Consider the following 12,776-nt stretch of genomic DNA (forward strand, 5'->3'; position numbering starts at 1 on the left):
TAATGAGGGAGAGGTGAAAAATAAGAAAGATCATTTGTCATCACAGATTCTTGTTCAGAGATAGAATCCCACACATAATCATTGTAAATGATATCACAACTTAGCTGGTCAACACGAACTCCATCCTAAATTTGATCCTCGTGAATATTAAAAATAACATTTTAAACCATTGAACACAACAACTCACAATCAGGAGGACCAAAGGAACCAATAGACGGTGGGCGAGGAGAAAGATCATCACCACAAAAATCAGATTCATAGTCAAAACTTGCATTTAAATTCTGAATATGTGAGTTGGGAGAAGATGGTGGGAGATCAATAGATGGACTCTCAAGCTCTCTAATCTCAACCTGTGTAAATGGAGTTATTTGAATAGAAGAAGACGAAGAGTCACTTGGAACAACAACTTCCTTCATCACAGATTTGGGAGATCCATAACCAGTATATGTTGGGATACTTTTGAAAGATTCATATTCTTTTGGATTCATTGAAATATGAACAAGAAATTTGAAATTCTCTTACATTAACTTCCAGTAAATATCATCTTTAGAAAATTCAAAATAGAAATTAGTAAAGCGATCATGAAATCATTAAGAGATTCTCCAAGTGCTTTTCTTAAATGCATGATTTTCTTGAAAATAGATTTATACTCATACTTGTTAAAGGCTAGGTAAAGCTCTTTGACAAGATGTTCGAAAGAGTGTATAGAAGCAGATGGAAATGTGTAAAATCAATCCTTGACGCATGCTTCGAATGTGAGAATGATCAACTTGCAAGCAACATCCTCATAGTGAATATTGTGCTTAGTGCAAAATTCAAGAAAGCGAGTGGTGTGCTTGAGAATGATTGTTCCACCCTCACCATCGAATTTCGGATTCAACAAGTCATTGATTATCCTTGTGGTCACTTTCATATTTTCGATTCTAGAAAACCATGTCGGGGTTAAGATATGTGAAGAAGCCATTAAAGATAAGGGAAGTTCAAACAAACTTGATGGGATTAGCTTGACATCTGGCCCTCCTTCTAGTGCTATAAATGTTGACGGTGCTAGACCCGCTAACATTCTGGGGTTTTCCCTGATATGAAGTACCAATTAGACCTCACATCATTTGGAGTAGGAGCCCCATCCAGAATACAACCCAATTGCTGAAGTGATGGGTTTTAATAATGTGCCTTGGCTGCAATAATGCATAGAGTGGTGTATTTTGTGACTTTGGTGAACAAGTGTGTGACTTTGCGGAGGGTTAAGTGTGATGTATGAAGGTTCTAATAGATGAGAGGAATATGAGTGAGCCTTAGAATCATGCAATATTATGCAACTTGAAATTAATACATAAGCATAAAAGATATCAAGAGTTAGCCTATAAAATAGTTCACAAGTTAACCATGATAGAAATAAACAACAACACGCATTCAAAAAGATTCATACTAATGCAAATGAAATAGTTCATAAGTGTTAGTGTAAGTGAAATAACATATATTTCAAACATAACAAGAATAGTCATACTATATCCACAACATATGCATGAAAACGTGTCGACTCTGAGCTTTTATTAAAGTGAAAATTCCAAACATACATATACCATTGACAAACCACTAGTCCCAATATTGTAACATGAAGTGTACACCTACTCCTCCAAATAAAGATACTCCTCTATGCTACAGATAATCCAAGGCTTAAAACAAACACCCAAGGTCATGATTCTAAGTTGAAAGCCTAACCAAAAGCTTGGCTCCCAAAAGCCCTTTACATGAGTTATGAGGATATATTTATAACAAAAGGGGGATGATTTTTCATCTCCCATTTGTGACTCTTGGACTTCTCTCATGACTCTTAAACTTATTTACAAAATGACTCTTCACATTCCACAATTGACACTTGGAATTCCACTTACAAATTAATTACAAAAGAATATTACAATATTCTTGTACCCATATGGTACAAAATTGGGTAGAGACGACTAGATAGCTTAATAAGACAAATACGTCAAGCTTGAGTTTAGGGAAACTCCAGCTCAACAACTTAAACTTGTAGGTTCTCAGTCACATGATGGTGCCAAGTTTTGTATTGTGCGATGATTTCCCCAAACTATGCGATGGGATTAGGGTGGAAGAAGACTCTAGCCTCCATGGCATCTAGGTAGACTGATTTGGAACTGGTTCGAGTTTCCTTCTTTAGTAGGAGAAACATGGTATTGATCTTGACAGGGCCACCAATGTGCTTCTGCACATTTTTCCTGTGCACTTCAAGATCTTCTTTGGTAGCGATTTGTCTAAGCTTATTCAAGTATTCTTCCACCTCTTGTTTGAATTTATTTTTGCGTTTGGATTCAGTGAGTGAGCCAACTGATGGGATGATGTGCGATTTCACCATGAAATCCACATTGCTGTACAATATTTCATATGAGTCCTGAATATTGGCGATGAATAAGGCGAGTTGTTTGTTACTTTGAATTATTATCCACATTTGTGTTTTCTCCAACTCTTCTTGTTGCCTTGTTTTCTTCGCCAATTGAGATGGTGCCCCTTTGTATTGCATTAACCACTCATGCACGTAAGCAATGGTTGTGGACAACCTTTAGGGCTTTAGCATTATCCTTATACTTGTGTTGCATGTTGTGCAAGAGGACAAATACTTTATGCACAATGACAAGCTCTTCGTACAAGCTCCACATGGTTTCTCCCAATGTTGATACTTCACCAAATATGGATGCCTTAAGTTATTCCAAATATACTTGCGTGAAAGCTGCATTCTGTACCTCTGCTAAGAGTTGTTTAAATTCTTGCCTCGTAACCTGTAAGTTATTTTCCAACTATTTGTTCTCGGCCATCAAATACTCCATGTTTAACTTTGTAGCACCTATAAAGGCCAAGCTAGTTGCGGAAATCGCATTTAGATTCCTTCTGGTGTCTGTCACAACACCCTTCCTATGATGAATAAAAGAGATGCGAGATCATCTGGAAAATGTTTCTTCCTTGCTTTTATAATCTTCTTCTGAAGCTCCTCATAAGTCAGATTGTATGTGTCCATGACCAACCCTCATGAAGAGGAACAATTTCCTCTTCCTCGCTTTGAGCTTGCTCTACTTCTGAAGGAGGGGAAGACTGAATGGTGACCTACTGAGTGCTCAACATTAGGTCAACATCTTGGTTTAACTGCTCTATTTCCACCTCCATGTATTGAATCATAATTTATCAGGTGCTCAAGTTTATGCTCAAAATTCAAAGTGTCAGAATATTGTTAAACTCAACTTTAGATTGAAGAGCTCATCATTTTGAATCCAACGGTGTGAACAGAACTCAAATTTTGAGCTTGTATGCAAAAGTTAGACCAAGTCAAAGTTCAAGTTTGACTTGCCTACATGGTAGGATTCAATGACATGGAAAAGGTCCCAGGGAATGAGGAGGTGCCAAGTGGCAGGCTACCATTGGCCCTTGCATATCGGATACCATAGGTCACAAGTGGATCGGGTTAAGAATTGGCTCCCAAGCAATGCCGATTGCGATTTGCGATATCACATATCACAATTGTCGGGAAAGGAGGAGTTATAGAATCAGCCCCAGGCACAGTCAGGGTTGCGATGCGATATAGCACAATCACATATTGCACCTAGTACCTACCAATATATATATGATATAGGGATTATTCGTCGATAGTGAAATGCGATGAGTTCTGATAGCGATAAGACTCCGAAAGTAATATTTTATATGTTGCAGTTTATACTCTCGTCGGATCCACGATATCACTATCGCAACATTCTGTCGTGTTAACAAGACCTTCAGCTCGCCAAACCTTGCCGATTACAATTTGCGATATGATCGACAAGTTATGGCCAGAGGTGCGGCCAAATTGTCGCTCAGTTAGCAGATTTTGGAGTGCATTTGTGGGAATATGCCAGATTTGGAGCAATTTGTGGAACAAATAGTGGGACAACTAGGAGAAGTCATAACTTCTTTAGTTCTTATCCAAATTGGATGCAAAAATAGGCTAGATAGCCATTTTTTAGTATTTTGAACTTGTTGAGATAGGTTTTAGAGGAATTTTAGCATTGTAAACACACTTTTGTTGTAATTTTGAGCATAATAGAGAGTCCCAAGCATTGGAAGCTGGACCAAGGAGACGTAGCCCAGGAGGGGTGAACTCCTCATCAAATCTTTGTGTTGTGTGTTGTATTCTGTTGTTATTTTGCTGCAGTTTAGCATATGTTTTATGTTAAATTGTTTATAGAATTTACATAAGAAACTCTCATGGGAATCAGTTAATTAAGAAAACATGGTGAATCCTTAAGCACTTGATAAGAAAATGATAAGAATCTTGGGTTTTATTATGAATGGGGAATTAGCACAACATTACTAATCTACTCCATTTCAGATCAACAATTAACTCCTCAATTTATTGAGTAAGCTCCTTGTCTTGCAGCTGTTCACTCTCCTGTTCTGGTAGTCGGTTCTGTTCTTGTTCCTCTGGTTTCTTTTTCTTCCTCTATTCTCATCCTTTTTTCTTCTTCTTCTTCTTATCTTTGCCTTTCTTCTTACAATCTCCTCTGCTCTTTTTCTTCCTTCTGCTTAATCTCTTCCTCTTGCTTCCTTTTCTTCCTCCTCTTCTCTACTACTATGGTCGCTTTCAAGATGATTGGATCTTCTTTCATCTTATGACTCTCCTCTTCCACTAAATTGTGTGCAACTTTCATCTTTCCCTTTTTTCACACTAGGTTGTGCCTATCTATTGGTACTACCTATGGAGTGACTTCCTTCTGCTAAGTAGCCTGTAATATTCTAATGAAACTGACTGGTTCACGGTACTTGGAGAAATTATAACAACTCTTCTCTCTTCATCCTCAAGTTTTCAAAAGGTCCTACTTGGCCACTGAAAATGAATCCTCGCACAGTGGTCTTTGGAAACATTCCTAGGATCGTACAGCTTGAAGTCCAAATGACTGAATCTGAATTTTTCTATCTCCTTTCCTTCGATGTCTGTGACTTTCAAATTCTTGATTTCGTACAATCTGATCTACATAGGAAGAGTGGGGCAAGATGTTTTCTTCTTCTTGTGCAAAATTGTTGATAACCATATGGAAAGATGATACGCAACTTCTTGCATGACTAATTTATCGGTGGTATACTTCAGTAGAGGATGTGGTGACTTATGTCTACCGAACACTCTAAGGAAAGTGCCATCCAGTGAGGCAAACCAATCTCTTATTTCTGACACTATTTCCATTGCCCCACATCACATGAAAGGTGGCTCTTCCTCAAAGATCACCTTTCATAACAGAATGGGGAAGTGATCATTCAGATTTTCCATTAATCCTTTGTGGTTGTACTTCGAAATAAGCTTGCAATAAATATGCACGGTAGACTCTCTTGGTGTCCAAGTCCAATTCATGCCAGGAAATGACTTATGAGCACAAATTGCATCTAACGGGCCGACATACTTGTAAAATCTGGCTTGCTTGCTCTTGGGAGGATTTTGGGCATTAACTACATGGATCTTTAGTTGTTGGGTCAACAAGTCTGATTAGTTGAATGGTTTTCCTTCATTCATGATCTGGTTCAGCAAGAATGAACACCCTTTGGGGAAGGTCTCAGTATCTGTTGACCATAGATCTTGAAACATAGGACTATCAAGTAATGATAAGCCTTCCTGAGAGACTTAGTTGTTGGAATTTCTAAGTCTGACACATTAGAAACCCTTCATGCACCTTACTGATTTATTCCTACCTACTTGTTCTGTTAATTAACAAGTTATTTACCATGTAAATACTGGAAATAAATACAAATGCATGCTCAACACATTACAGGTCATCTACTGAAGGAAATAGAAATGAGCACACAAGTGACATTGTTGTTTTTGGACTAATGTCCCCAGAAAAACCCAATGCGGGAAAACTGGTGCAACTATCTGAGGGTTTGATTTTTAAGTAGTTTCAGAATACAATCTAGGTGCCAAATCCGGCTCACCCAATAGAGAAAAATCTCAGCAGTAGTACCTCTCTACTCAGAAGCAGATATTTTGGATGAAACCCCAGATAAACACTTTGGTAGCTCCACAGCTCCAATCTTCCCCACGAAACCCTAACGTAAACCTCTCTCTGGCCCAACATTAGCCCAACGTCACTCTGGCTTGGCCTGCATCAGCCTTTGGAGGCACTGTGTCATCCCTCTGGCCCTCTGAAGCACTGCGTAGCTCCTGGCTGCCTCTCTATGAGCCCTGGTTGTCTCTGCGTGAACCCTTGGCTACTTCTACGTCCCTCTCTCCGGCTACTGTAATGATCCTCTCGGTGCTATCTCTGCCTCTCTGCTTCTATATTCACTGCCCCTCAACTGCAACTCTAATCACTCTCTTAACTTTCTCAGCAAACCCAGCCCCATAAAGTCGAAATCTTGATCTCTTGGTGTATTCTCCAAGTGACCTTCAAGCCTCCCCTTATACTTTTCTCGTTGACAAATAAATGGCAGAGATTAAGTCCCTAATCAATTGCTAAGATTAGATCTAGCTTGATCCATGCCTTTTGGACCATTCTAACACTATTTTATATTAATTCACATTAATATTTTATTTTCCCTAAGTTTAGACTTACGGACTCCATTAAAATATTAATTATTTTAATATCTCCCAAATTGTTTAGAATCTTCCCAAACCCTTTCTGGGTATTGGAGATATCATGTGCCTTAGCCTCTCCACCAATTTTCGTGGCTAGAGCACATCTGATGCTACCCGAAATCAACATTGGTCTTGTAGATGTTGGTGGGTGTTTGATAGAACTTTGTTGACCCTTTCACCCAGCCTTTAACAACCTCATTTGTGCTCAAGTATATGGTGGGTGCATAGAAGTAAGAATCCATGAACGATTCAAGCTCTGGAAAGTGATACATGAGATGGTAATCTAGTGCCAGGAAAGAGGAAAGTCTTTCTTTAATGGCACTATTAAGAGTCATAGTCTTGGAATCTATGTGAGAAATTATCCAGATGACAATGTCTACACATGGAAAAGTGGGATACATGCATGCAATATTATGTAACCTTGACTTTTTGACATTGATATACACCTGCCGATCTTCAAGATCTTCTTTGAAGCTTCTTGCTGAGAAAACCTCATTCACTTTGTGCCATATGATGTCTGACTTTTTCTCTATGAATAATTGAGAATCTATGAAAATTGACAAGTTTATTGGAGTACTCTCAACTATCTCCCCGATGCTGCTTTCTATGGTGTCCTTTGAATCATATCTCTTTGGTGCCATGATGACAACAATTGATGAAGAGAAGTGCTCAACAATTGGAATACCTATAAGATCTAATCACACTCATGGAAAACATGAATTACCTTTAGAAAAATGACTCAAAAAGCAAGATCAAGGCAACAACCATAAGATTGAAGGGAAAAAAAGTGAAAATCCTAATATGAGGGAAGGAGTTGGCTCGAAGAACTGTGCCTTGTGTAGTCTCAACAACTAGGGGAGAAACTTGAGGCTTGAGAATGTGCATTGTGTAGTCTCATACTAAGTAGACTAAGGAAGAGATTGTGCATTGCACAGTCTCAGTGGCCAAGGGTATGGCTTGAGCCCTGGACCTATGCAATGCACATTTGGTCTAGCTAGGTATTGCACATTGCGTATTCTCAGAGGCCAAGCTTAAATCTTGAGCCTTGGATTTGCACAGTGCCCAGTTGAGAAAGGCAATTGCTGACCAAGTGAAGGGAAGATATAATCAGAAAGAGGATGGGAAAGTGCACACCTGAGTGATAGTGAATTTGGAGTGTAGATCTGACTAAGGAAATATAGCTTAGTGAAGATAAAGTTTAGAAAATCAACATGCAAACGGAAAAACAAACATGCATAGGGTAATGTCGAAACAGCGACCACTAATGGGAAAAAGCAAGAAAGCTGATGTGACACTTGTAAAAGGCGAATGAAAGACCAAACCAACACTTATAAAAACTAATATAGGTTAAAACACCAACAACCGTGAAAATAAACAATCAAAATAACACTCACAAAAGTGAAATGACAAAAAGCCAAAAAAACAAAACTCACCCAAAAAAGCGTTGCAAACTCCACCAAGAGCTCCTTGATCTCATTGGGAAAGCTAGAGCTCAAAGATTGAATGTGAAAATGAGATCTAGGGGCATATATTATATATATCTAGACTAATTATGGTTTATGAAGAGACTGCCTAAAATCAAGGAAAAAACCACACTTGGCAGAAAATCCAAAAATAGCAACTTGTGTCATCCTTCGGGAAACTAATTATCCACTCCCTATTTTCTAGGGATTACTTTTTTTCTTTTTCCTTTTGGGGAAACTGACTATTCACACTGCTAAGAAGGCTTTCGCAATTCCCAACCATTGGGAAACTTCGTGACTCAATGAATTGCGCAGTTTGTGAGTTGAAGGGAAGTTTCACACAATTTTTGAGCTTAAGGCCAGGATGTCTCTCAGAATTGCGCAGTTTCTGAGTTCAAGGTTGGCCTACCTTCCAATATTATGTAGTTTTTGGAGGGAAGACCCACAATATTGTAAAGTCAAGTAAAGAGATAGCTTGTGTCTGAAACGTATCAAACCGAGATCAAAACAACACATCACAAGAACTGCATGAAAGATAATTATTGATCATAGCATGAATACTTGACATTAGTAAATGATAAGCTCCTGTGGACAAAAGGGAGGCTCCAAAATCAAAGCATGGGAAAAATTTTAGAGGGTGGTTGTAGTAGCTACAACACCATAGTTTTTATATGTTTATTAGTTATATGTTTTGAATTATCATGATTAAAAATATGAATAATCATTATTTAAAGTTAATTCATTGTAATTTCCATGCTATGATTGTCTATATATATATATATATATATATATATATATATATATATCAATTTATCTGTGTCCTGGAGAGAAGGCTACAGGCTTTACCTTTGGCTTGGGAAACCTCAACCCAAGGGCATCTAAGCAGTCAAAACATGACTGGATTTTTTCCCACAGAGTTTTGAACTGATGACCTTTGCATTACAAATGTGACTTAACAATACACCCCATCAATGTCTATTCTACCCCAAATTGGCACAATATAATAAGTTGGTATGAATTGATTTACTATTTCTATTACTTTTTAATTTATACCACATTATATTTTATTACCAACCTAGATCCATCATAACTCCAATCTACCAAGAGCCCGGAGGGATCAAATCTATTTTCACTCTAAAATAGGTTTTCTCCTCAAGGGATCAGATCCCTCTCAACACTTGGTAGATCCAGAGTTAGGATGGATCTAGGATGGTTTAATTATTAATTATAATTAACTATAGTTATAATTTATTGTACTTTTCCTTTTATGTAATGTGACTAAGTCAAAATGTTTAGAAAGATAGGACTTTACAACATCTCTACCACACTGGGTTGGAGTGGGCCTCTCTGTGCCATTTTTATTTATTTATTTAATATTTCATTTTATGGATACTACATCTAATCATGTTCAATCATGAATACACATGGTCAAACATAAATAATCATAATAAACCATAATAAAACATGGTTAATCATGGTAAATTACGGTTAAAATGATTGAATATAATCAACCATGGTAAAAGGTTTTCAACCATAGATCATGGTAATCAAACATGTTCAATCATGATTAAACATAACGTAACTATAATTAAGACTAACTAAAGCTAACTATAGTCAACCTAATTCAACTATAATCAAACATACTTAACAAAAATAAATAGTTAATAAAAATCACTATAATTAAACATGATCAATCAATATTAAAATAGTTAACCATAATTAGGCATAATTACACCCACAATGTGTTTATTTTAGAATAGGGATTCCACGTCGTTAGCCTAAATGTCATGGGTTTTGGAGATTTTCTAGGCATATTTTTTGAACGAATTTGCTAAGAATATTGTAGGGATTTGTTGGAATCACAAGTTTGAGTTATTAAATCTCCACAATCCAAGTTCCTTATGGATTTTCATGGCACTGAACCCATTAGACATATTTTAGACAATGAAAGATCATTATTTGACCAAACATTGTTTCACCAGATTCCAAAGAAAAACTCCAAAACGCATAATCCAATGTTTTATTTTAATTATCAATAATTAATAAATGGAAACTACTAGATGAGGAATTTTCACACGAAAATACCAGTAAAGAATTCCAATATGGAAGCAAAGGCTCGAGATGGTGTGTTATTAAAACCATAACTCATCGAGATCACATCTAATGAAGGCATATGCCACCAAAATGAACACTTTTCTTGTATATAGGAGGAACCAAAATTGAAGATAACATCGCGTGCATCGAACTTGCAAGGGAAAATAAAAAACCTGGAAAAGAACCTATTCTCTAGGTCGTCAAAGGGAATATGTTGCCATAATTTCTGCCATAAGGATCATTCTGTTTTGGAGCCACATATGTTGGCTAAGGGTAGCAGAATAGGGCCCAACAAGGCTTGATGGGGTATGCCAACATGATACCCCAATTGAGATCAATGAGAACCAAGGGTTGCATTTTAGGTAGGAGACTCTGGCAGCTAATAAAAAAGGTGAAAAATACAAGTTAAGGCATGAGGAGGGGTACAATAAACCATGTTAGAATTGGATTGATCTTTGCATGAGTGGAGATCCTGCAAGCTATCTAGATGGATGGTAGGCATTCAAAGATGGAGTACTAAACATGCATGGGATCTAGTGTGATGAGACCAAATTGCATGTGGAGAGATATTGGGATCCATGGCATCATAGAAATTATTTATTGGGGTGTGTTACCGCATCCCCCAACTGCTTGGCCAAGTGCGATGGTGGCAGTTTCTCCCCTGCCCCCCATGCCTCCCTTTGCTCTGTAAACACCCCATCCATGACCTTTCGTGAGTATGATAATCAATTAGTACAATTATATAAATTAAATCGTTAGTAAGCACAGATAGGCATTAATACACTTACCTCATGATACATCTCACATTGCCAAAATTTAAAAAAATCATAAAAATTAATTAATCTACCCTAGCCATATAAATTTAAAAAAAATCATAAAAATTAATTAATCTACCGTTTCCATATAAATAAAATGGTTTATAAATGTCAATAAGCATCAAAACACTTACCTTATGATACATCTCACGTTACCAAGATTAAAGAAAACATAAAAATAACTAAATTATAACCTTATTTTAAATTATTATTAATTATAAAAGGAATTAAAATATGAATTTTATATATATATCTTTATATATATAACAAGATCTTTAATTATGTAGATTCATCCTCACTTTACCATGGAGATTCTTACTCTATAAATAGGCTTTGTTACAATACTATGGGCCAATAACATGGCTTATTAATACCACATGCTTAGAAAACCATAGCCCGTGTTCATATGACATATGTTTATATGATTTTTTAAAAATTAACAATGTAATTAAAATGATAGAAAGAGAATAATTACTTTTAAGATAAATATCAACCTTTGATGACGCAGAGACCACATGGGGAATTCACTCATAAAAACAAACATAACCTTTATTAAATTATTTTCTCTCCAAACTTGGGTTTACAAATGAATTACATAACTATTTATTCTTGAGGAAGAAAACTCTTGAATTCCTCAAAGAGAAAACTCCTTCCTGGATATTTGGAGGAAGTTGAGAAAAATCCTCTCCTATCTATCTTAACTAGTTAATCTCTAACAAATTCTAGAAGTCTCCATAATATTTAGAATTTTCTAAAATTCTCCAAATTAAATAAATACATAGATAAAAAATAATAGATGCTCCTGCATCATAGTACATGGGAGGAAAATATACATTCATATGATTTTATTTTGGAGTTCTTCAATACTGGTACCATATTTTGAAATCTTTGTTGTTGTCATCCAAGTAGCATCTTCGACTAGTTGATTTTTCTATTTAATAAAGGATTGAAAATACTCTTTATTCCTAGTCCTTTTAGCCACCCTTTTTTCGATGATTGATTCAATCTACTTTGTTGGTGCTGAAGGTAGTTATTTCTCCCATTGAAATTTATCACTTGCAGGTGCATTTGTAGAATCATTTACTGGTCCCTTAAAGGGGTATATATCTAAAACATTAAATATTAGTGAAATGTTAAAGCCTTTGGGTAGTTCTATTTGATAAGCATTCAAGGAAAATTTCCTCAAAATTTTGCATGGTCCAATATTTTTCAGTTTTAACTTATTATATTCCCCTTTAGGAAATCTTTCTTTTCAAAGATATGCCATAACCATGTCCCCAACTTAAAAATCCAATTGTCTTATTTTGGAATCTACTATTCATTTATACTTGTTGTTTCTTTCTTGTAATTGTTGCTTGACTCGGTCTTGTATTTCCTGCATACTAGTTGCAAAATCTTCACCATCTACACTTCTGAATTCTTGTTTTCCAAGGTTACTTAACTTATAAATTCATCTTGGATGCATTCCATAAACAATTTGGAATGGGATTGTGCTTCTATTAGGTGAGTCATTATATGCAAATTCTACCTGAGAAGGTACCTGATCCCATTGTTTGGTATGTTTGCTTACCACACTTCTTAAGATATTTCCAAGACTTCTATTTACCACCTTTGTCTGACTATTAGTTTGGGAATGATATGTTGAACTAAGAATAAGATTGGTTCCTAACGTTTTCCATAAATTTCTCCAAAAATGGCCCACAAACCCAGTGTCTCTGTCAGAAATAATACTTGTAGGTAGTCCATGCAATTTAACTATTTATTTGAAGAAAAAGTTTGTTATGTTAGTTGCATCAATTG

Source organism: Pinus tabuliformis, chromosome 3_1 (assembly GCF_031772625.1).
Source record: "Pinus tabuliformis cultivar Carrire ecotype Pingquan chromosome 3_1, CPIR1, whole genome shotgun sequence".
Taxonomy (NCBI): domain Eukaryota; kingdom Viridiplantae; phylum Streptophyta; class Pinopsida; order Pinales; family Pinaceae; genus Pinus; species Pinus tabuliformis.